Source organism: Aedes albopictus, chromosome 3 (assembly GCF_035046485.1).
Source record: "Aedes albopictus strain Foshan chromosome 3, AalbF5, whole genome shotgun sequence".
NCBI lineage: Eukaryota > Metazoa > Arthropoda > Insecta > Diptera > Culicidae > Aedes > Aedes albopictus.
Genome location: NC_085138.1, coordinates 17,287,106 through 17,312,675, shown reverse-complemented (window position 1 = coordinate 17,312,675; position 25,570 = coordinate 17,287,106). Strand labels below are relative to the sequence as shown.

The 25,570-nt window shown below is 38.3% G+C and overlaps 1 protein-coding gene across 1 annotated transcript in view; it reads left to right on the top strand.

Annotated features, from left to right (window-relative positions):
* The first annotated feature begins 8,178 nt into the window (after positions 1 to 8,178).
* LOC109428007 (hemicentin-2) overlaps positions 8,179 to 25,570 on the top strand; it is a 132,222-nt gene continuing 114,830 nt past the window's right edge. The window contains exon 1 of the mRNA XM_029851686.2: positions 8,179 to 8,954. The gene's annotated coding sequence lies outside the window, so the exon portion shown is untranslated. The remainder of the gene's footprint in view (positions 8,955 to 25,570) is intronic.

Sequence of the window (25,570 nt, the reverse complement as noted above, 5' to 3'; positions counted from 1 at the left end):
AACAATTGAAAGATTTTTTTAGGGAATCCTTACATAAAATTCTGAAAGAATGTCTGGAGAAATTGTCAATCTCAAGAAGAATTTCTAAAACAATTCCTGCCGGAGTTTCAGAAGAAACCCTTAGAAATGTACCCAAAAGAATTCTTGGAGTAATTCTTGAGGGTTATCTAAGGGAAAGCTCAGCGATATTTCTTCAACTATATTTGGGAAAATTAAAAAAAAATCTCTGGAGAAGTTTCCGAAAAAAACATTGGTAGATTTGAGGTTAAAATTTTGGAAAAAAAAATCCTTGGAAAACTAAAGAATCCCGTGGAAGATTTTCTAGAAATTTCAAACTTTTGAATTTCTGATGGAATCACTGAAGATAAAAATCTGTTGATGATTTAAAAGAACTCTCATACGCATTTCTGGAAGAATCTGAAGAAAACCAAAGAAGATTTTCTAAAGAAATTATCGGTGAAATTTCAGTTGGATCCTCCTGAAAAAAAAAATTGCAAGATTTTTTTCTCATGAATTCCTGAAGCAATTACATAAGAATTTTTACACGGAATAGTGGAAGACTTTCTGAAAGGAATTCTATGGAGAAGTTTTGGATGAAATCCAAGAAAGGCTTTATGTATAAAGGAGTTTCTTAATTGATTTGTGGAGTAATCTAATTAAAAATAAAGCATACTTTGAATTTTCCTGAAGGAATTCTCAAATAAATCTTCGAAATCATTCCTGGCAGAATTTCTTAAAAGTTCTCTAGAAGATTTTCCGAAGAAATCGCTGGAGAAATTCCTTCATATTCATGAATGATTTCAAAATGAATCAGGTCAATTTGTATGCTTTGCGGACAACCTGTAGGGAAGACTGGGGAGACTTGATCCTTTTTTCTAAATTTACCTGAAACTTGAGGAAAAAAACACAAAACTAGATCCGATTTCCGTACAAAATGGCAGGTAAACATCTATTGCAAGTTAATACACAACAGAAGGCCTTTAAATTATTGTCAAAGTTTTCAAAATTGTGTTTTTATGGAGGCATGTCTTATGATGTATTTTTCAAAAATGGGTGACACTTGATCCCCCTTTGAGCACATGGTTTATTTAAAGAGAAAATAATTCCAGAGTCTTCCTATTCATTTTTTTTTGGAGTTTTCTCGTATTTTCGATGAATATGGAGTGTTTGAAATTGTAAGATTTCCTTCAATTTTTAAGGATATGCCGTATTTTCAAAATGGGGAGACTTGATCCCCATTTTCTTGGTTTGTACTAAAGTTATAATTATCTGACACATTTTATCGTTGAATAGACTACAATTCCAAGTAAATAGAGGCTTCCGAATGGAATTTCATTTTTCACATGTATAATGTGTGTGTAAACCTCGAGGGATCAAGTCTCCCCATGTCGCTGTTGTGTATACTAAGCTGAATTAATTAAAATATGTTAACAACAGCCTTATTTGGATAAAAAAGTTTTAAAGTATTTTATTTAAACTATGTGTTGTGAAATTTTGTCACGATTTGGTTCAATTTTCACAAAGTTATTGAGATTTTTCGGAATCGCCTAAAAGATTTCTGAGGGACTGAAAACAAACCATCAGCCGTTAAAAAATAATGCAATGTACAATCGAAATCACTTGTAGCCAAAACATAGTCGTTTGTCCAGGAGTAGTTTTGGAAAAATTATGCTAGAAGAAAAATGATTTTGATTCCGAGGGGGAATATAGGGGGAACAAGTCTCCCCAGAGATCAAGTCTCTTCAGTCGCCCCTATATTATCGCCGGAACATTTGGAACGGTGTACATCTACCAGAAACGCGAAAAAGCAAGGATTGTACTGACTGTGAATTCGGCTGAAACAAAGTACATGCTAGTAGGCGGAATCGATCACAAAAGGATTTGTCTAGGAAGTCACGATAAACGCGGATACCTTCGAGGTAGTGGAGGAATCCATCTACCTAGGATGCTGACTGACGATAGACAATAATTTGAGTCAGTGGAAGTCATGCTTGTTATGGGCTCCAGAAGAACCATTGAGACGAGAGATTCCCAAGTATAAAGCGCTTATAGGACCGGTGGTCCTCTACGGACATGAGATATGAACCATTCTTGAGAAGAAACTGCAAGTACTTTGATTTTTCGAATGACGTCTGCTAAAGGTTATCTCTGGTGGTGTGCAAGAGAAGGGTATGTGATAGCAAAGGATTAACCAAGAGCTCACTGTTGGCCAATCTAGCATCCGGAAGCTGGAAGGATGCGATGGGCAGGGCATGTTGTGAGAATGCCGGACAACAACTCTGTAAAGTGAGAGTTAATTACTGATCCAGATGGCAAGAAAAGACATGGAGCGCAGAGAGCACGATGGGTAGACCAGGTGGAGCGTGATCTGGCGAGCTTTTTTTGGGATCGTGGATGGAGAGCGACAGCAACAAATAGAGTATTGTGACATACACTCAAACCTCCATTTTGGTAATGACCCAGCCAACCACATATCGTAAATCATTGTGTGGAAAAAATCGTATATTTTCATATAATGAATCAGAATTGTATAATAATATGTATATTTGTTGACAATGATTGCGTAAAATCGCATTTCATGCCAAATTAAATTTCAATTGCGATTTTGTTTCATATAGTCGTCTCCGATCATAAAAGATGCGAGATACTATCGGTAGGATCGCACCGAGTCGGATAGAATCGTGAAAAAACATACATTCGTAGTGCCAAGCTGCAAGTTTGCTAGCATCGTATATATAATTTCTTTGAATCGTGGAAATCGTCGCTTCACATCGTATATGAATCTGCTAAATCGAGCTTGTTACCTGGTGTGATGAAAATCGGTGAAATCGTATACAACTATAACAATGTTGTATATTGATCGTTTGCGTCACACTTGTGTCGTATACGAAGTGAATGAAATCGTAGAAATCGTATATGTATTCATTTTTACAGTCGCTACTGTACGCAGTACAGTTACTGCACTTTTAATAGTCGAATCTTAATATCGGAAATCTTAAATAGTTTTGTTCACATATTTGTATGATGAAGAAAAAGAAAAAGTGGTATTCATCACAAATTTGTATTTTTGTTGCTGTTGACATATTCCAACTATGGTAGCAATAATTTCAACCAAATATATTGTGGATTTAGCACTAAATTGGTGTCTGAAGTAAGTTTATTGACTTCCGCTGCCTTTCCTATGCGTTAAACATAACGTCGGAAGTAGTGCGCTATATAGAGCATCAGATTTACTATACAGCGCACTACTACCGACGCTGTGTTTAACGCATAGGAACGACAGCGGACGTCAATAAAGTGACTGCCGACACCAATTTGGTGCTAAATCCACAATATAGGTTTTCATACTAGCAGATGACTTACAATAAGTGATGTATAGTTTCCAACAACGATGTGAATTCCACGCCTTTTGCACGGCACCACTTTTGGTGCCACTCAATGCACAACAACAACGCTCCCATCACAAGTCTCGCACCGTATCATGCTAATTTTTATTCGTTTCATGCCATTCACTTTGAACTCTCTAATTTCCACTTGGCAATATAGCCAATAGAGACAACGCGCAGTTCTCAATCAAACGACCTAAGTTCGATTCCCACTGAACACCATTTGTTTTTTTATTTGAAAATCTTGAGTCGTATATTGATATTCTCAATCGTAATAAGATCATGCAGAATCGTATATTTAGACGGATAAAATCGGTGAAATCGTAGAAATTTTTCGAGAAATCGTAAATTATGTTGAATGGAATCGCAGTAATCGTATATATGTTTCGATATGGCCTCCACTTTAGTATGTATATGCCTGTTTCGTGCATTGAATACGATTTCTTTGGTGCTATATATGTGTGACTATTTCAGTTGCAATTTCGATATGGTCGGGGTTCTGCTAAACCGAACCAAAGACAATATTTTGAAAAATTGAGTTTTCTTAACCATTAAGTGAAGAAAATGATGATCTTCCTTCCATGTAAAAATCCAGTAATTCTGACAGCTCTTCGTGGAGTAAAATCAAAATTTCTGTTTGGCGGAACATACAAAACATCATTTTGCATCCAACCAGAGTGAACTGTAAACCATTCGATAGAATTAGCGAAATATTTTAGTTTTGGTCCAGGTCATGAACATTTCAAGTTCTCCTCATCGCCGTCAGATTTCTAACTTCTAACCGACTCATAGAAACAATCTGTGGGAGAAATGAACACGTTATTAGAAATGTGGGTGTGCGAGGAACCAATTATGTTTCGATGGCGCTGATTGCCATTTTTCCAAATCACATTCAGCCAGACCGAACCAAGTCCACAGCATTTTAGAATCAATTAATTCTCAACAATACAAAAACAAACTGGTTTTTAATACCTGTGTTATGTCGATACACCTCATACTGGTAATTTAACACAGGAGCCGTCATTGAACAACAAGCCAAATTAGATTAAAAAAGCTTGAAAAAAAAAATAAAAAACTTGGTTCGCTTTGGCTGATTGAAAAATGGCGTTTTCACGAAAACCATCCTTGAGAAGAACTTTTAGAACTTGATTCAGACTTAACGACTGACCTTCAGCTAGGTAAAATGACCAAGAGGTAACGCGCTCGGTTATCACTTAAATGATCCAAGTTCGAATCTCTTTCATATTTTTTATTTTGTTTTGCCTTAGTTCACTTTGGCAGAACATTTTCATGGTTTTCTTCGACCAGCATAAATTTGAAGTACACAAATTGCTCCACATTCACATCTCAGGACCTCAGGGTATGCAAGGATATCGTTTGACATAATCACTCTTGCTCTGTGCCTCCACATGCACCGCTTATGAAGAAAAAGCATGGGTGGGAAAAGCTGAGCTGGGAGGGCTTCCGCCGTTCATATTTCAAACTATTTTGAGACCTTCGTGCTACCATACTATACGCGTCCTTTTTGATTCATGTAAAGGATTGTGAGTGATATCGATTTCAACTTGATAGACGATGAAAAATCGAGATTTTTTTCACTGTCCAACTGGTTTTACCTAAAACAAAAAACACATTCAGCCAAACTGAACTATAAACCATTTTCCAATGTTTTTGATCAGCCAGAGTGAACTGAGTGCAAAGTATCAAGAAATAAAATGTAATTATATCAATGATTTCAAATAATTTACATGTATTCTTAATTTCTGATGGTTAATAAAGGCTTGTAAGTTACTGTGTGGTATGTGATACACGTGCTCAGAACTATGCCTCGATCTACTAACGGACAGCGTGCCACACCTTCTAGTAACGCCTAACGCCCACCCGTCAGCGCGCGGCCGACCAACGCATGGTTGGCCATGACTTGTCCTCTTTCTTCCGTCGTCGGTCGGGTGCAGCAGACGTGCGACACCTGGCACGGCATATTCCCCGCAAGCAGCATTCGGAATTCCACAGTTACATGTGTGCGGAAAAGTTTCAAATAATCTCCGCAGTTGTTTATTTGTGAGTGGTTGATCTTTAAGCTTAATTATCTCGGAATTATCTTTTTGGCGCTTAGTTCGGTTTAGCAGAACCCCGGCCATATAGCAACCAAATTGCTGGCTGGGGAGTCGGGACTGCCTGAATAGAATTTTAACTTAGGGGCCATTCATAAAGTACGTCACGGTCCTAGGGGGGAGGGGGGGTTTGTGAAAGTGTGACAAGCAATGTATTAGGTATATAGTAAAATCCCGTACGAAGGGGGGAGGGGGGGGGGTCGAAAATTCCCAATTATAGCGTGACGTACTTAATGGATGCTCCCTTAAATGGATTCAGTTTATAACCTAAATGGATTTGAAGATTGCAAAGAAGTTTAAGAAGGGCAAGTGGCCTGGATATTTAAAGGGGGCATGGGAAGTTTAAGACGGCTTTCGAGTTAACTTTAGAAGGGAGGGGGGGGGGGGTGGGTATCAGAGGCGTTACATGAAGGCTTCAGGAGCGTTTTCAGGGGGTTTCGAAGGATCTCAGTTGCGTTACATGGGATACGATGGGGATGTAGGGGAATTTCGAAGGCATTTCTAAAAGCTTCAGAGGGTTTTTGGCGAGTTTCAGAGGCGTTTTGTAGGCCTTTTCTTGTAGTTTCGGAAGGTCTCAGGTGCGTTACATGGGGCCCGAGGGGGTATTAGGGGGATGTCCTAGGCATTTCAGAAAGCTTCAGAGAATTTTGGCGAGTTCTAGAAGTGTTGCTCAGGCGTTACATAGGCGTGTCGGAGGTTTCTGAGCGTCTCAGGTGCGTTACATGGGGCCGGGTGGTTTTAGGGGCTATCCATAAACCACGTGGTCATTTTTTTGGGACTTTTCAACCCCCCCCCCCCCCCCCCCCCGCGTGGTCATTAGTCCATACAAAAAATTTTATTTGTCCATACAAAATGGTCATTGGCCGAACCCCCCCCCCCCTTATGACCACGTGGTTTATGGACAGCCCCTTAGGGTGTTTTCGAAGGCATTTCTGAAAGGTTCAGATGTTTCAGGGGCGTTACGCAGGCGTTTTCGGGAGTTTCGGTGGGTTTCGGGGCCGTTATAGGGGGGTCTTAAGTGTTAAGAGGGCCCACAGTTTCTGAAAATATATTTTGGATCACTGCTCTTATGTGAGTTTCTGGGAGACTTCAGCGGTGCTTTAAAGCGTTTCATGGACGTTTCAGGTGGTTTCAGAAGAGATTCAAGATGTTCCAGTCTGTTTACGATTGTACATCCAATAGCCTTTACTTAAGGGAGCTCTTAGAGATTCCTAAACGAACATTGAACTAACCACTTATCAGCACACAGTTGCATTAGGCTGTGAAAGCATGGTTTTTATTCAATCATTCAAGCACACAAGTTATACATGTAGATCGATGACTTATACTCATGAAAGTTTTCAGGAAACTTAAACTCCTCTTAACTCCACTCGCTACTTATTTCCCGTAAACAAACCTTATACCTTATCTAAAACACTCCAACAATCAGATTTCATTTAGATAACGTTACCTAAATGAAGGAACTTAAAAAGATTTTACCTTAATGGATTCTACCTTAATGGAGGTTTGAGTACTATTGTTGAGCATATATTAATTTCAAATGTTGTGCAAATCGTGCACGATGGTTTCATATTGAAAGTCGATAACAACCAAAATTGACGGAATGTTAATTTGAAAACCGGCGAATCGTTCTGGAAGTTCGACTGCTAATCCTTGGAAACTGGCTAGTATTCGGCTAGTTTCAATGCGGTTTAAACACATTCCCAGCATATTGAGAAGAATAAATTTGTTCCTCTGAGGTTCTGTAGTCCATGATAAACCCTCAACACCAGTAGACTACATCCATATCTAACTTATCATCGCTCAATTTACTTGCTCCGTATCCCAATCTCTAGTTCACAAAACTTTTACACTTCATTGCAAGCACAACTCGTTACCACCCCTTCCCAGATGAATGATATCCACAGTTCCAATTTTGTTTTTCACACCACTCTGGAAACCCTCATCCATCTACTCATTCAATTCGTTTTCCCCCTTCTCTTGTCGATTTCTCTTTATTTGCACTCGCCCCATATCTGATACCAGCATCGACAATCACACGTTATCCTGCCACAACAACACCCGCTTTGTATCGCTCAACATCCATACACCCTCCAACCACCATACTGCGATCCACCACCCTCGCACACAGTTGCATACCTTCAGGCCATTCCCAGGTCATAACCGAACCGAACGCGCCGGCTGAAGAGCTCAGGAGCAATGGAGTTTCCCATCATGTTGCGCTATTCGCAACACATTTTTTATTACCCCTCGCTCCGGCTCCGCATGCCGGCATGTCACGCGTCGTGCTTGCGTTCACCCGAAGGTCGCCCCGGATGCGTTTCCTCGTTGTATAGAAAAACAAAAGCAAGAGAGAATCGAAAACAGACCGTTCTTCCGGTCACCCCGTTTCCACAGCGGAGTGCTCCGTCTCCAAGTGCTGCGAAGAGCTTTTTCCCGGGCGTTCTGCGCATGTCCGAGGATCTGCAGAACCTGGCCCAAGGCGTTACGAGCGTTACCATTCCGACACCTATCATCGGTAACTGAAGGAAGATGGCGTGTTGTGTGTTGTGCTCGGGCCATCGGCTCCCACCAGGGCGACCGAAGTTTGACAGATTCTCACTCGCTGCACGTTCCTTCCGGAAGAAGAGAAATATGGAGAGAATACGGTCGCGTTGTGGGATTTTGGGTGGTTGGAAAATCTGCTCCCAGCTCGGGAGCTCAGTGGCGAGCCTAGCGTGGCCCAGTCAAAGCCAACTGTGTCTAACGGTGCGGGCGTGCGAAAAAGTAGGCGCTGCGTTTCGCGTAGGTCAGTGCGGGTTGTTAAAGGAGTTCAAGAGGGAAACTACTGTTTGCATTGAAGTAAAAAAAAAACGAGGTGCCAAGGGAGTAGTGCGTGACAGCTGCTTTTCATCATTAGCAGAAGAAGAAGCGTATTTATGGGTCCTCGAGGGATCTAGTTTACGATGTTTTCGAGGATGTGATTAGGCAGCAAGTGCAAGTGTCAACAGAAACACGGAAGGCAGAGATTTTGAAGAATACAGCAGTGGCATCAAGGCGGAATCGAGCAAGTGGGTGGAAACGTTTACAGTGTGTTTGTGTTCGGTGGCGGAGGAAGGGATGTGTGTGAACAGTGAAGGAGAAACATCCGGTCGGGAAGATTGAAATCGATACTCAGGTGGATGATTGGAGCTGAAAACCGCGATTTTCAAAGGTGTTGCACTGCGGATCGCGTGAGTGTGTTTGCTCTGCAGACTCCCTTCTGGTGAAAGCGAAAAAGAAAGCGAAAAATGTTGCATCCGGAGTATCTACTACCTGATTGCGGAAGACTCAGATTCACCGTTGTCGACAAACATCAGCTTTCCGCTCGGTTTCCACTTCGAATCGAACCTTACACAATGGACTAGAAGAAGCACGACGAGGAACTGCGGAAGACAACGAACAGCTAGACGAAGCAACTGCGTCGAAGAGCGAGGTAGGTGAATGGAAATCGTGCTGGAGATTGAACTGTTGTGACGTTTGTCTTGTGTGCTGCGCCTTGGGGAGTCGAGCTGTCGACTCGACGTCCGTCGTGATACGGGTTGGATCGATTTTGCCTGTTTTCTGTTTCAGCTTTTGCACATCGCTATCGATTATCGTTATTGGTTGGGTGGCAGGTGGGCGTATGCCAGGACATATATATTTCGACTGGGGGAAATTCTTACGAAACCTCTATGGTTCCGGTTGGAAGATATTTCCAATTGAGAACTCTGCATGTGGGTCATTGGTGCCGGTACCGGTATCCAGTACGTAATCATGATGAACAACTTCCAGGAAATGCAGAACTTCACACTAGATTATTTATGAGCGAAAACAATATTTCTTGATTCGGGAGTTCCCCTCTGAGTTTCATGATAAGAACTTGAGAGCAACTGGAGCTGAATATTTCTGCTGAGGATATTTATGATATACAAATGTCTTACTATTACTTCTTGATCAACTGAAACTATCAAAATTATACAGACAACCAATGCTTGGGACTAGCTTTACATTCTCACAATTCAGGAAGTCTTAGACTTAAAATGATCATTAATGATGCGTACCACATCTTTACAATCATCGGGAAAAAAGGAACGTTGGTTCGTCCAACGTTGTTACTAGAAATTGCTTAACTTTACATCTTCACAGATGTCTTGGGAAAAAATACTCGTTGGCGAGTAGGATAGATGATGGGCCTGATATCCACCTTTTCTTGTTCTTGAAGTAACGTCCACACTGGGACAAAGCCTAGTTATCAGTACTCAGAGTCCTATGAGCACTTCCGCAGTTATTAACTGAGAGCTTTGTCTGCAAATGATTATTTCACATAGGCAGGCACGAAGATATCTATGCCCAAGGAAGTTTCCTATTCGAAAAGTTCCTGGATTTAATAGGAATCGGCATGGTCATGCTGAATACCCACGCCTTAACAGCTGTAGCTGTAGAGTTCTTTGGTCCTTTGGTACAGTGTTGAAAATAATTATAGAAGCAGTACCGATTTCCATACTAAAAATCACGTTAGATTTGATAAGGCTAGCCCTAGAGCTAGCCAATCGTGCGTAACGTTACTCGCGGGCATAGAATTCTTTTTTTCCACTTATTCTGCAGGGCTCTTTTTATTCCCCCTTCAATACCTTACCTTCCTTGGCTCCGTACAAGGCTACACGTACACGTTCTTGGGTCCTCGGGTCTTAGGGATGACTTAGAGCTTGCGCTGTACAGCTTACAGGCCGTCTATTCGTCCAGGTCCTTTCGATATCATAGCAGATTGGTCTTTAGCCCTTCCAGTATTGCTTAGGGATAACCTCTCCCTCATCGTTTCTGGATGTTCCTTGAGAGAAAACGATTTGTTATTACGATTGACTGCTAGGTTCAGGACCTCGTTCTGCGTTCATGAGTTCACTAACACATCTCCATTTATCCTGTTCAAACTTCTAGCAATTTAACAAAGTAGTGCATAAAACTACTCGACTAAAGCATGAAACTCGCTTTTCATCACTTACTTTTTTCTTATCCTTCTTAATGGACCCCAAACAAACATTGCTTTACAACAGCTGAATAAACCGCTTTTAAGCATGATTTTGAAAATTTCGGCTGAATAAGCGGTTTTATAACATTTACCCGAAAACCATTTACCCGAAAGACATTTACCCGAAAACCATTTACCCGAATGTAACATATACCCGAATGCCAAATACCCGAATGCGACATTTACCCGAACGCGACATTTACCCGAATGCGACATTTACCCGAATGCGACACTTACCCGAATGCGACATTTACCCGAATAGTTTATTACTATGCACAAATTATGATTTTGTGAATAAAGTTCATTTATTTTGTTCAACTAAAGAAGTACTTGTATTATTTTGTATTGTGGATCAGAAAAGCATTTTGAATATCAAGTTCCTCAAGAACCCATTTTATCAAATTTTCTCTGAAATGATCCGCGATAAAAATTGACAGGACATATGCTATGCTTGAATAAAACTAATCACTGCAGCTTACATTTTTTTTGTGTTAACGCTGTTAGCATTCACTCTAGATATTTACCCTTTTTTGATTCATAAGCTGTTCTTTTGATAAGCAAAGAACAGTTTATGATTTTAGAAGGGGAAATATCTGTTTGTAGGCCAAATGGTCATTAGCTCGAAACGATTAGAAAACAGCCCTCGGAAAATCAACATATCATCATATTTGACAGAGAAGTTTGCAGATTGTTCACCAAACATAACATCCTATTATTAAAAGAAGGGAAAAATCTTATATGTAGACTTGGAATCCATCACTCAATCATGTAAGAGTGTAATTTAAAAGAACATCATATAACCGAAAGAAGGACAAAACTCATATTAGTAGTTCGAACGCCAACAAAATATGCAGCAATGCAACTCGAAAGAACAGCCTTTGAAGAGAAGAAGGGAAAATCTCCGAAGGATAGGTAATAGTTTGGCCACCAAACAACTCAGTGACACTTATCTGTGGTGACACTATTTCTGTAAAAGAAACTCTACCCCATTACCCTGAATGCCATGATAACCTCGAATAGCACATTATCCCAACAGTCATTACCCCGATAGATAAGTATATTATTTCCCTAAAAGATATAGGTAGAAAGATGGATTCCTATGGAGTAGTTCGTCTGCAAACAAACTAAAGAACAGTCCACCGCCAAATTGAAAAATTAGCCTTTTATGAAAAGAAGGAATAAATTCTATGCAGAAATTACCAGTTTAGTCAGTACCAGCCGACCAGCTCATCAACAGTTCACGGATGGGCAATGTAAATTCGAAAGAACAGCCTATTTTAAAAAGAAGGCAAGTCTTAGAAGAAGTGAAAAGTACTTGCAGTATGGCTGACAGTTTGTGACCGTGTATATAAGTGTATATAAGTAGCTCAAAGCAGCCTGTGTTAAAAAAAGTAATAGCTTGGTAATAAAAATGTCATCACATTCAGATGTTCTTCAGTTATGATTAGAACATTCCATAATTCTTGGTGACAATTTAGCATTAATTCTCATGACTTTCAACCTGAATGATTTTTGGCCGGCCAGCCAAAACGGCGGTAATGGTACCGCGTAAAAAAAACCGCGTAAAAAAATCTTCAGTGTAATTACAGATATTCCAACTCACATATGCCAAAGGCTCATCAGATGAAAGTAAAAAGATGTAGACTATCAACAATCAGTTCCTATAGTATTTGAAAAATTCGAAAAATTAGGCGAACTTCTTTGTTTTAATTTCATTTCACTTAGGGTAGTGGCAATATTTTGGCCCACCTAGGGAGTTTGAATACATTTTTCATATAATCCCTACAAATATATTTTTATTGGAACACGAAAAGATAAATAGTGTACGTTAGGGCCTCCAGTGACATGAGTTGTTTAACGTTCATCCTATTATGTGATTGTTATGGGTTCGATTTGCGTAATAAGAACTTTCCGTCGAAATGGAAGTTTCAGGGGTTTATTCATCCAGTTGAGAACATCTATCGATCACGGCAATTCTATGATGACTGAGGCAATATGTTAATAATGTAGGTTTTATAAATGACGTACCATCAAAACTATTCTATTTTTGGCTGTCTTCCAGTTCGTTGCAATATTTCAAGTCTAACTTTACACCGTATCCAACGAAATCCACGAAGGGAAAAAAATCGAAGGGGAAGTTCGCTGTTCCCATAGCAACTGGGCATTTTTTTTATTACCGCACGGGTTTGGGCCGAAGGGTATCAGACTTTCATGAAACTTTTTCCACAGGCAGGACTCATGGATATATGAACAAAAAAAATGAGAAAAATTCAGGGTCGCCTATTTTCCCGGAAAACTCAGGTGGAAATTCTTTGTTTTCCACTGACACTACTTATTTTGAAAATTCATAACTCAAGAAAGAAGCATCGTAGATACAAAGCTTTTTTTTAGGAAATGAAAGCAAATTTTCCCAGGAATCCAAAAGAATATGAAAAGGAAAAAGTTTTCCACAAAATTTTCTTGATACATTTTACACTACAATTTGTAAGAACTTGCGATTTTAACAAAACATCATCCTCTTTGAAACGTTACGTAAATTTTAAACGTCCCCGGCCTAAAAAATTAATTAAAACATGTTCTAATCCTCTCGTACACACTCAGTTGAGCTCGGCTAATTTTCATTCTTTTGCCGAGATCCGCACAGCCGAGCGCTCGGCAACAGCAATTAAACTAAAATATCAGCAAAAAGTCAAGTTTATTCATAGCAGCACCCATGGGTGCCACTACCACCAAACATTAAACGTCAAGCGTATAGCCGAGATTTCAGAAAATGAACTTTAACCGAGATCCGCACAGCCGATCTCGGCATTCTGTTTTAAGTGTGTAATTTCATACTGTGTATTATGTATAACGAATACAGTTTACTACCAAAAGTTTGAGTTCTCTTTGATTATATTCAACAGAAAACATGTTACTCTACAATGCCTACTGAAATTATACGTGTTTTATAGCAAAATAATTATTTTTTGGTTAAATTGTTCACCCACTTCCTAAGAGGGTCCAAAATACCTCCCTAACCCTACGAGTTGAAATATTTGTTATCGTTTTTCACATGACGAAGGCAACCATACCAAAGCAGCAGCTAGCCGAATTATTCTTCATCACCGTTAACTTTTTACTTCGCCAGATTTACTTGCTGAATCAACTTTTGAATTCACAGAGCTCAAAATCTCAGAGGTTGTTCAAATAATCAAATAAATCACTTTGATCCGTCGTTAAATTGATAACAACAAGTCTAGGGCGGCTGTAAGCAAATGTATGCGTGGATTTTCTACAAACGGTACATAGTATTTCAAAATCACAGAGAAAAATTTCTCCGTTGCTCTGTGAAGCCGTATAATGATCTAGCGGGCAAAAAAAAAGTGTTGGTCGTTATGATAAAGCTACACCCATCTCTATTTTAAACCTTTCTGCTCAATAGTACTTTTTATTTGATTTGGGTTGCGAAGAATTTGACCGACATTTCGAATAAACACCTACGGTCAAATTATAATATTTGACCTTCTAATGTACCATAGTGTCACCTAGAAGGTGTGCCGGAAATTGCATTTAGATTGGAACGGATGTGGACTAGACGGAAACTGAATTCGAGGGACAATTACTCATTTAATAAGAACCTTTATGACTATGCATTAATTCATCATGATGCTGAATAATATTTGGATAATATTCAGGTACAACTTTTGTTCGAGTTTTGTTTACGCAAATTCAGAGAATTTATAAAACATATTGTTGTGTTCCAAATGAACTGTTTGTTGGTAAACGCGTTTAACAATTATGTAATAAAAATGTTATTAAACTTCGGTAAAATGATTGAAAATAAATAAAATGCAAAAGTTTTCAATTTCCACGAAAGTTTATGATTGGCACTTTGGCTATGAACAACTATTTTGAAATAATAACTACACATAAATTTACCTATATTTAGATTCAAACTCGAGACCCGGCGATTGTCAGTCACAAGCTTTCCTATCTGCACCGTCCTAAACTTCCCGTGGCTTCATAATAATCACACTTCTACTCTTATTCAGAACTGGTGAACTAGCACATCATTATGGTTAACAACTGAACAACACATTAACTCAGCTGCTATTCAGTAAAAAGCACGTGTTTCCCATTCTGTATTCTGAGTCAAAGTATGATGAAACGAAAGCGTTTATATGACTTGTAAAAAAACATCATACATGTGCTAATTGATACATGAACTGAACAAGTAACAGAAAAAGGTCTTGTTAAACTATTTTGTAAAAAAAGTAGTTTCTTCATCTAGAACCCAGTAATCTCAACAACAGATTTAACACGGTTACTTACCGATCAGGCTAAGGCCGGGGTGGCCTCTGTTGTACTTAGTAGCCTCCTCCATTCCACTCGGTCCATGGCTGTTTGTCTCCAGTTCCGCACTCTGCGTAGGATCCGCAGATCGTCCTCCACTTGGTCGACCCACCTAGCTGGCTGCGTTCCACGTCTTCTTGTACCGGTCGGATGACTATCGAGAACCATTTTAGTCGGGTTGCTATCCGACATCCTGATGACGTGACCCGCCCACCGTAGCCTCCCGATTTTCGCGGTATGGACGATGATTGGTTCTCTTAGCAGCTGATGCAGTTCGTGGTTCATTCGCCTTCTCCAAGTCCCGTCTTCCATCTGCATTCCACCGTAGATGGTACGCAACACCTTCCGTTCGAAAACTCCAAGGGCGCGTTGGGTCCATGTTTCGTGCCCATAGAGAACGACCGGTCTAACCAGCGTTTTGTAGATAGTCAACTTCGTGTTACGGCGAACTTTATTCGATCGTAGAGTTCTGCGGAGTCCAAAGTAGGCACGATTTCCTGCCACAATGCGCCTCTGAATTTCTCTGCTGGTATCATTGTCGGCGGTCACCAGTGAGCCCAAGTACACGAATTCTTCAACCGCCTCGATTTCATCACCGTCGATATGAATTCGGGGTGGCGGGCGCGGTGATTCCTCCCTATAGCCCTTTGCCATCATGTACTTTGTCTTCGACACATTAATGACTAATCCGATTCGCCTGACTTCACTCTTTAGTCGGATATACGTTTCCGCCATCGTCTCAAATTTACGAGCAATAATATCGATATCATCAGCGAAACCAAGCAGCTGAACCGACTTCGTGAAAATCGTTCCACTCGTGTTTATCCCCAACACGGTATACTCGGTAATAAATTTTACCGTTCATCAGTAACGAAAGAACCGAGCGTACCAAGTTAAACCAGCTGTTAAGAACTCAGTAAAAATATGGAAAAATAACCAGCTAATAGAAGGATAATTTTCCAATTGTTGCACGGCTAAAAATTCGCCAATTGTTGCACACCTCATAAGAATAACATGGAGTGTGCAAAAATAGGCGAATTTTTAGCCGTGCAACAATTGGAAAATTACCCTAGTTGTGTATGAACTACAAATTTCTTTTGCATTTTTTTCGTTTATTTTCCAATACTTACTTAAGATTCTTTTGTAAAACATCTACAAGAGCAATACCGGATGATTGTTTTAAGAAATACCAGATTTCATTACCTCTTTTTTCCAAAAAATGTTTGCTTGAGTTTAGGAAATATCCCTCCATGAATTGCTGTAATGCTTCTGTTTTCGCACATAAGAGCGTCTGTGGGTGGAGTCGGAATCTGTCGGACACTGAACGATCATAATCGCGGTGATAATGAGCACTGATATGAAAAATGGATACATATTGTTCTGGACTATTACAACATTTATTCGACGGTAAAACTGATACACTTATTCTTCATTAAGAACACTGGTTTATAGGACACTTAGCTTCACTGATAGTTTGTATTTCTGACGGACTGGGACATGACACTGTTAACTACTAAACGGTTACTACTGGTGAACGGTTATACTGTTATTTATTGAAATGGAGTACGATAATGTCGTATATAGGATAACACTGAATAATGACTAGTATTGGCTAATTGTCTACAGATGATTACTAAAGCCTATTATGGTAAGGTCAATCACCTTTTACTGGAAGACTGGCGGGAAAATACTACAAATACTATGAGATCGTGAGTGCAATTGCGTTACGAATGCATTACAGTCTGGTTAATATAATCCGAGCTTATCTATTCTGACTACAAATATGAGTAAACAGCTTCCTTCAGATCATTTTTTTTATTCTAAATCACTTAACCTAATTTACAGCTCTTTTGTCCACTAGGGTAGTACGTGAGCGATTCCAATTGGACGCTGCACTTACACTTTGTACAGCGCCTAAATGTGTTCTATTCTATTCCACTATATTGTTCTGGTTGCCTATGTGCTTCTTTCACTTTTCTACTCTGTCCATGGTAGAATGATGAGCACGATGATGCTGATGTGTGGCTGCTGTTCCTTTTCCAGTCCAATTGGGGGTCGTCCATTGTAAGTTGCGGTTCGCCGATATCCAAATTCCGGGTCCGTTAGAGCCATATGCTCCGAAGAGGGTCAAGTGTCGGCTGCCCTCGGGGGGAAGAGCAACTGACGAAAAATTGCAAGTGCCGAGGCTGGGATCGAACCCATGACCATCCGCTTATGAAGCGAACGTGTGGACCACTGCGCCACGGGCCCCGACTTCAGATCATTATCCACATACTTTTTATAAAACAGGTAGATCCAGATACTCTTAAAGGATTCATAGTAAATTTTATTGGGATAGCTAGTTTTCTGCCAGTTCCTGGTCCTCCAGGATTTATACTTTACGAAATTCAGAAAAAAACTTTGCAACCTCTTCCTTTCAAGAAGAATTTCAACGACTTTTACCCAAATTCTACATTTTTTTCCTTTTATCCAAATTTTTTTTATTTTTTCAAAGCATGTGAAGATTACGTCAGGTACGAATAATGAGCATTTTTCGAGTATTCATTCAAAGATTGATTCGGTAATTTGCTTAAAGATTCTCCTAAACAAAATATCCAGAATAAATCCAAAGTTTTGTTCAAAAGTGGTACCTCTTTTCAAAATTTTTCCCTGAATTCATCCTGTTATTAAATAAGAAAAGGCTTTCTCCAGGAATTTTTGGAATTTCTGAACTTTTTGATGCTTCTATACATTGAATACTTCATGGTTTATTCCAGTAATTTCTTGAACTTTGTCATTTCTCCATGAATTTCTATAATATTGCTTCAGATTTTTTTAAATTATTTTCTTGGTATGTATCCAAGAAAGCCTTTAGTTATTACATGCAAGAATCATTCATGCATTAAATAAATCACAATTATCTTCCAGATTATCTTAAGAAATGTTATCAAGCATTCGCTTAAACATTTCTCCAACGATTATTTCAAAAATATTCTGAATTTTCTTAAGCAATATTCCTGGTTACCTCTATAGAAATCTTCATAATTGATTTCCAAAGTAATTTATCAGTGGTTCATGTCTTAAACTTCTCCAGAAATTTCACTACATACATCATGTATGTTTTTGAAAAAAATCTTTGAGTTAGTATTTCTCCAAGTTCAAGAAAAGTTCTAAACGAAATCCTAACAGAATTATTGATGGAATTGCTGAAAATGTCCCATTTCAAATATTGCTAGGGAATGCGCAAAGGAACCGCTGAAAAAACGCTGGAGGAATCTCTGAATATCTTCATGAATTGCTGTATCAAGCCTGAGATTTCTGAATGAACTCCTGAAGGGATCCTTGAAGAAACTCTTGGAAGAATTCTTTAAATAATTCTTGAAATAATCGCCCAATTCATTCCTGCAGGAATTTCTAAAGGAATCCCTGAATGATCTTCGAGAGGGATTCTTAATGGAAAAATCTATGAGGAATCCTTGAGAAAATTGATGGAAATATCCCTAAGGAAGTACTGGAGGATTTCCTGAAAAAAAATCTAATAGAATCCACGAAGGAACTCTTGTGGAAATCCCTGAAGGAACTCCTGAAAAAACCCCTGTTGGAGATAGCTATATTCTGTGTAGTTAAGAATAGAAAATTGACTGAGCAGGTATCCCTGGAGGAACACCTGGAAGAACTCCTAAAGGAATCTCCAAAGTAGCTCGTGGATGAATTTCTGAAAGAATTACCGGAAGATTACATGAAGGATCTCCGGGACGAATCTCCAAAAGAACTCTCAGCGATGTCAGAAAAAAATAACTGAAAAAAATCCTCAAGGAACTCCAGAAGGAACACCTTAACAACACTTAAAAAAATTTCCATGGTGAAATTTTCGAAGGAACTCCTGCAGAAAACTCTAAAGAAACTTATACAAAAATTTCTGAAGAGACTTTCGATAAAGATTTTAAAGAATGCTTGGGGGAGAATAACTGAAGAAACATCTAAAGGAATCTCAGAAGGAACCTTCATAAGAGTCATTGGAGGAATTCCTATAGAATCCCCGAGAATTCCTGGAAGCATGAAGTCCTTGAAAAATTCAAAGAGAAACTTCTCTAGTAATCTCCATAGAAACTCTTGAAGAAATCCCTGAAGCTACTTGTGAAGAAATCCCGGAAGGAACTCCTGGAGGTATCCAAGAAGGAATTTGTGGAGATAAGAAGAATCCTTAATATGTGAAATTTACCAATCGCCTAATCTCAAGTAACCTGTTGATGACCAATTTTCTTGAAGAGGTTATGGTACCTTTTAGTTTTTAGTTCTATGATGGCCCTTACAGCCCCTTCTAGTTTATTTGACTAAAAAATGTTACTTAGGAATGGGAAAGCCTATATAGTATGGTGTAAGATATTGTGGACGAAATGGATACGCAATTTGCATATCATACTCCATGGCGCTTACAACCGTTACAGAATATCGAAAATGATGTTTCTATAGGGTTTAACTGACTCGATCGATTTCTCTCCATGATTCTCTTTTTCGTTAATAACGTGATCAAAACAAACAAAATCATTACTCTTATTGTTCCTATATCAATATGTAGTCGCCCCCATGTATTTCAACCAACAAAACTTTAGAAAACCCAATATTCTTCTGTTATAATACATCGATAATTCAAGTTAGGCCCTAATAAAAAATCATTATTGATATGTGATTTGGGAAAATACATACTGAGGAAGTGATTTTGGAAGATTTGGATTGAACCAAAACCGTGTACAAGAGGGAGGGTTGTTTTTTAATTGCGGATAAAAGTAGTTGCCAAAGTAAGTTTTATTTTGATTGGTATAATGGAGTATGTTGTATACTAGCTAACGGTGCATGAGTCCAACAAGTGGTCACATTACTTAATACACAGCATTATTCCGCAAACAGTTCAACTATTTTCCGTTCAGTGTAGGAACAAAAGAAAATTAATCAATTTTACAATGAACAGTAATTGTCCCGTTTTGTTGCAACCCTTTCAAAGGTTTCGTTGTTCCCGCGTCACTTGAGGGCATATTTCCGACCAGCAGCCCAGAAACAAAGCTTTCTCATTTTACCTGATGCCAACGAGAGGAAAAAGGGTTTCTTCAGTCAGTGGTGGGTAACAACAGTTCAGCACAACGACGAAGGGCTGCTTTCATGCCAAGCTGCCATTCCATAGCCGGTGGCAGCAGATGAAAACTAGTCACCTCCCCCTTAATCCAGCAATTCCACACGACGGCCTTCATCGCATTCAGATTTAGTGCAGCACGGGCTCGGGACGCCGCGTAGGCCGACGACGACGGAAACCCGAGGGCCTAAATTAAAAATGCCTGCTTCGTCATCAGCTTTGTTTCGTTAGGACTCACTTTTTTTTGTTCTTGTTTTGCACGCTTCATGTTTGTCTCATCGCCCAAGGGGAGCTTTGCGGTTTCAGAGAACACACACAAAAGAAAAGTCTGATCCTGTAACGAAGAAATTGTGCCCTACCGCCACGCCGGCTGGCTGGGCGGTGTTCCTCAGTCCGGGAATGGAGCGGTTTTGCCCACGCCTAGGTTGCTGTGTGAAGTTCGGGAACCAAAACATAAATATGCTGGCAGGGATGGAAGCCCAAGAGAAGCCTGATCTTGGACAGTATTCTACATAGATGTGCATAGGAATGGGAATAAATGCAGTCAACTTATCGCAACTAGATGTATATTCCATTCATATAGGGTGACTGAGGGTATTATCGACAGGTTTGTACTCTTCGTCATGGAGGACTAAATTGCCTGAAATTCAAGTATATACCTCAGCCTGGATGGGAAGGATTTGATGCCAACTATGAGATCAACAGGTTTCCAAAAACCTCCCATGACGAAGAGAACAAAACTTCCGAGAATACGTAAGTTCCCCTATATTAGGTTGTCCAAAAATTGCACATGGTCGAAAAGCTTGGGGGCTCACCCTGCAAATGATAGCTGAGGGTATTAGAAACAAACTATTGTATGACGGCAACTTTCAGAAATGACATTTAGAGGTCCCCCGGCGATATTTTTGGAAATGGCCATTTTTCGTAATAAATTTCATACAAATATTTTTTACCGTACAAAAATTGGCAATACTCACTATTTATATATTTTTTACAGCTTGATATGGATCCAAATTTCTAGGAAAAAAATAATTAACGATATGTTTTGCAGGTAACTTTTTGATACTGAATTTTTGAATTTACTAAACTTTGTCATTTTTTTTATATCCTGTGCATTTTACCCATCATAAAAAGTATCTGAACCTAATGCTAATTTAAAACAATTTCCATGAAAAGATAGGAAATTTTATGAGGAAAAACTTTGCCGAAGACAGCGTTGCGTTTTTTCTATCCGTTTTAGAGTTATTCACGATTTACTATTTGGTGAAATTTGAATTTTTAGGTCGCCGTCATACAAAAGTTTGTTTTTAACACTCTTAGCTATCATTTGCAGGGTGAGCCCCTAAGCTTTTTGACCATGTGCAATTTTGGGACAACCTACCCTATATGATTCTACGAGTTTTTTTTCTGAAAATGTTCATGTTTTACAGTTTTATTATATCCCTTTCGTGACGGACCATAAAAGAATGATTTTCTCAAATTTTCTCTTATAAACTTAACGTCCTCTAGAATAAAACTTTCTTTACTTCGGCTACTTTATCCACCTATTCACTTTTTAGGGTCAAATTAGGACAAGCACAATTGTGCTGGTCCGTCCTCAAGCCGGTCGATATTCTCTAAGTAATTGCTAAAAATTGCATACTTTTAGGCGTTCTATGATTCAGAAGATTTATTGTTATTATTAAATCACTGCAAAGTGTTAGTTTGTAGAAATTTAGACGTACCTATAATCTCAAATCTAGGAACACGAGATCAGCTTGACAGGGTATTCAAATCATAGAAGTGAATAAGTAGAAGATAATAAGAATAGCAAATCCCTGTTCCAATCTAATTCATGATTTCGATAATATGGAGTAATATTATTCACCCAAGTATTCAAAGTTCTTTAAAAAACTCGTACAAGCTGATATCGTGTTCCTTGAAATGAAATTATACGTCTAAGTTTTTACAAACTATCACTTTGTAGTGATTTAATAATTAAAATCAATCTTCTATACCATAAAACGCCTAAGAATAGGCAATTTTCGATGGAACTTGGACCGCCTTGGGGACGGAACAGCACAATTGTGCTGGTCCCACTTTGACCACCCAGAAATCTTGTGTTTTTCAACAAAGCACCACTTTTTCTTCGCCATTTTGCAGAACTACTCTTTTTTTATTGATTTTTATCTCTGCAAACTTGGATTTAACAAATATTTATAAAAATGCGACAGATAAAACTTTTTCAACTTCTAGGGTGATTGTTTACTTTCTGTTTAACCTATTGTGGCGTTTTTTATAAACAATTCCAACCAAAGCTGAGGCTCAGAAATACAAGTTAGAGTAATAACTCGATCATAAAAAATATTTACATCATATATTTTGAGGAAAAAAACAATTGAAAAAATGTGTAAAACCAATACCGAAAAAACAGCACGATTGTGCTGGTTCGTCACGAAAGGGATATGCAATTTCTTGGTTTAGCGGTATGAGTTTTTTTTTTCAAAGCGATATTTAACGAAACGAAATGGGTTATTTTACTATAAAAACTTCAAGTGAAATTCAACAACGTATGGTAAAATATCAGCGGAAACGGATCTTTTTGAGGGATTCTTGTGTTAGTAGTAAGAACATCTTAAAAAACTTCTGTTATGATTTGAATAAGAGCGCCAGTTAGGGCGAAACTAGAAGCATTTCCTCACTTTTTGGTTTTTGATTTTTTATTAAATAGTGAAGCAATATTTTTGAAATCGGTTTTTGAACATAGTTAGAGTAAGGATCAAGATATCTCTTGATTTTTTTTTTCAGGTGGAAAATGTTTTGAAGAAACCATTTTAAATAAAATTTAAAAAAAATATGGTTTTTGAAAAATTGGTAAAAGTTTTACACTTGATGGCTCGATCCTTCCTTTAACTGTGTATGAAAACCGATTTTGAAAATATTGCTTCTTTATTTAATGAAAAATCAAAAACCAAAAAAAAGAGGAAGTGCGTCCAGTTTCGCCTTAAGACCTGAAAGCAATAATAATGTAATTTGTTAATGTTTGACGCACTTTGAAATCTTTAATGAATATTTTAAAACTTTTTTCCATTAATTATGGCAATGATATTTTACTATTTTTCTTCGAAGATCCTAAAAATTCCGAAAATTCCTAACTTGTTTATTTTTTCCAAAGGTACTAAGCGAGTTTTTTGTGCTATTCTTAACGAATTATCAACAAAATTCAAGGCGGTATTTTCATGACATCCACATTCCCATACCAATTCTTGTCATCGCGCTAATTACGCTGTAACTACGTATGATATTCTTGCTGGATTTCCGTCGATATTTTTGGTGACTTCATTACAAGTTCCCCGGAAGATTCCCGCCTATACTCCAGTTAGCCTACTAATGTTTTTTTCAATCGCTTACCCGATGACGAATAAGTTGATTCCTGATTCAACTAAATGCTCAATGTAGTGCAGCGCTTTTTTCAGGAATTCTTCTAGAGATTCATCCAAAGTTATATTTTAAAACATTTTCCATGGATTCCCTAAAAAAAAATCCATGCTTGTTTCCATGTTTTTTTTTTATTAGAAAATCCACCAGTATTTTTTTTTCAAAAATTCCTGTAGAGGAATTTCCCTACACAGCTAGTCGCGTTCGGTAATTTTTACCGAAATCTCAACAGCTGAGCGATCGGTAATGGTTTTTTACCGAAATCCTGTAAAAATTACCAAATTTCGGTAAAATGTTATCGTTTATCTGTCAAAATTTACCGAAGTTCGGTAAACGTCACCGATTTTTCCGGTAAAAAACTTAACGGTTGAGATTTCGGTAAAAAAATTACCGAAGTCGGTGATTTTTTCCAAGTGTGTAAGTTTCACCTAGAATTCTTCAAAAAAAAACGTCCATGCTTGAGAAATTCCTGCAGGGATTATTTCAGAAACTTCACCGGAGTTTCTTTCAGAAAACCATTCATGGATTCCAGACATTCTTACAGCGATTTTTTTTTCTCAGAAAATCAAAACTGTAGAATTGTTTATAAAATTTCTCCAGAAATGTCTTCAAAAAATCTGCCCAATATTACAACAGAAATATTTTTAGGAATGACTTGAGTTCTTCCTTAAAAATTTTCTAAAGAGTTCATATAGTTTAACTTCTATGGCTCCATTGATTTATTAGAATTTCCATCAATTTCGTTTAGCAAATATTGTTCACTTTCAACCCCACTTCCCAATGGTACACTTTTTGTATGGGACTTGCACACTTTGCTGAACACCCCTTCTTTCCCAAAACGGAACTTAATTTATGTACATTCCACCTTCAGAAATAACTCCAAGAATTCTTGTTTGAAGTAATCCATGATTTGTTACAGGAGTTTTTCCTTCATGAATTCTGTCACCGATTCTTCAATAATTTTTTTCAAGGCTTCCTTCGATCATATCTCCAATAATTTCTTTTATTTTTCACGAACTTCTCCAGAGTTGTTTTTTTCAGGAATTTCTCCAAGGATTTTATTGAAAACACCGCAGGTTTTTTTTTCAAATCAAATTTCTAGAGATTTCTGCAGAAAATCATGTAGAGATTCCTTCAGAAGTTGCTCCAGGTATACCTCGTATTTCCCCAGAAACTCCACCAGAATTTATACCAAGTATACTTATATTGAAATAACGCGGTTTTTTACGAAAAAAACCGCGTGAAAAACTTTAGTGTGATCCTTCAGGAATTTCCTCAACAACTTTTTCTAAAAATCCCTCAGGAATTTCCTTCAAGAATTTAAAAAAGATGTATTTAAAAATGCTTTCAAGGATTCCATCACAAATTCCTCCACGGATTCTTCTTCACGAATCTCCTCAGAAATACCTGCTCAGACTTCTTTAGTAGTGTAAGAAATTCTTCATAAATGTCAGCAAAGGGATTATTAACCCTCTAATGGTCCATTTGGACCCCAGGCCACTTTGGAGTAATGGCAAACAAGTTTGGTAAAACACATTGACTTTATTTTTGCAATACCTTCAAACTAGACCTAGTTCTAATATTAAAGCAAAAAGAAAGTTGATTTGATGGCATACTTTGATTTTTATTCCATGTCAAACTTAAACCGGGCGATTTTGTATACCTGGGGTCCATTTGTACCCCAAATTGAATTATCTATATCTTTCATTCTGTTGTTTTATAATATTCATGTCTTTGTCAAATTTGTTCGGTAGATCAAGTACCATCTGACGGTGAATTGGTTAATTGGAAATTTCCCCACTAGATGGCGCTATTTGGAATTAACAATTTAGTAATATAATGTCTTAAAACGAAATTATCGGAAGATCTATAGCTTGTAGAAGCGTCACGTCTTCGGGAAAGTTGCTCAGTAAGTCAAGCGCTTACAGATAATGGATCGATTGATTTGAAATTTCACCACTAGGTGGTGCTAGTGTGCATGTAAATTTTGTATCTCATAATATGTCATATATATCACTGGATCCTTATCACTTAGAAACATGACGTCTTCGAGAAAGTTGTTATGTTGGTTAAGTCGTTCCAGATGATGGGCCGTTTGATTTGAAACTCCACACACAGGTGGCGCTAGTGAGCATTCTAAATGTACATCTCTTATATCTCAGGATCCTGATGACATAAAAAGATGGCG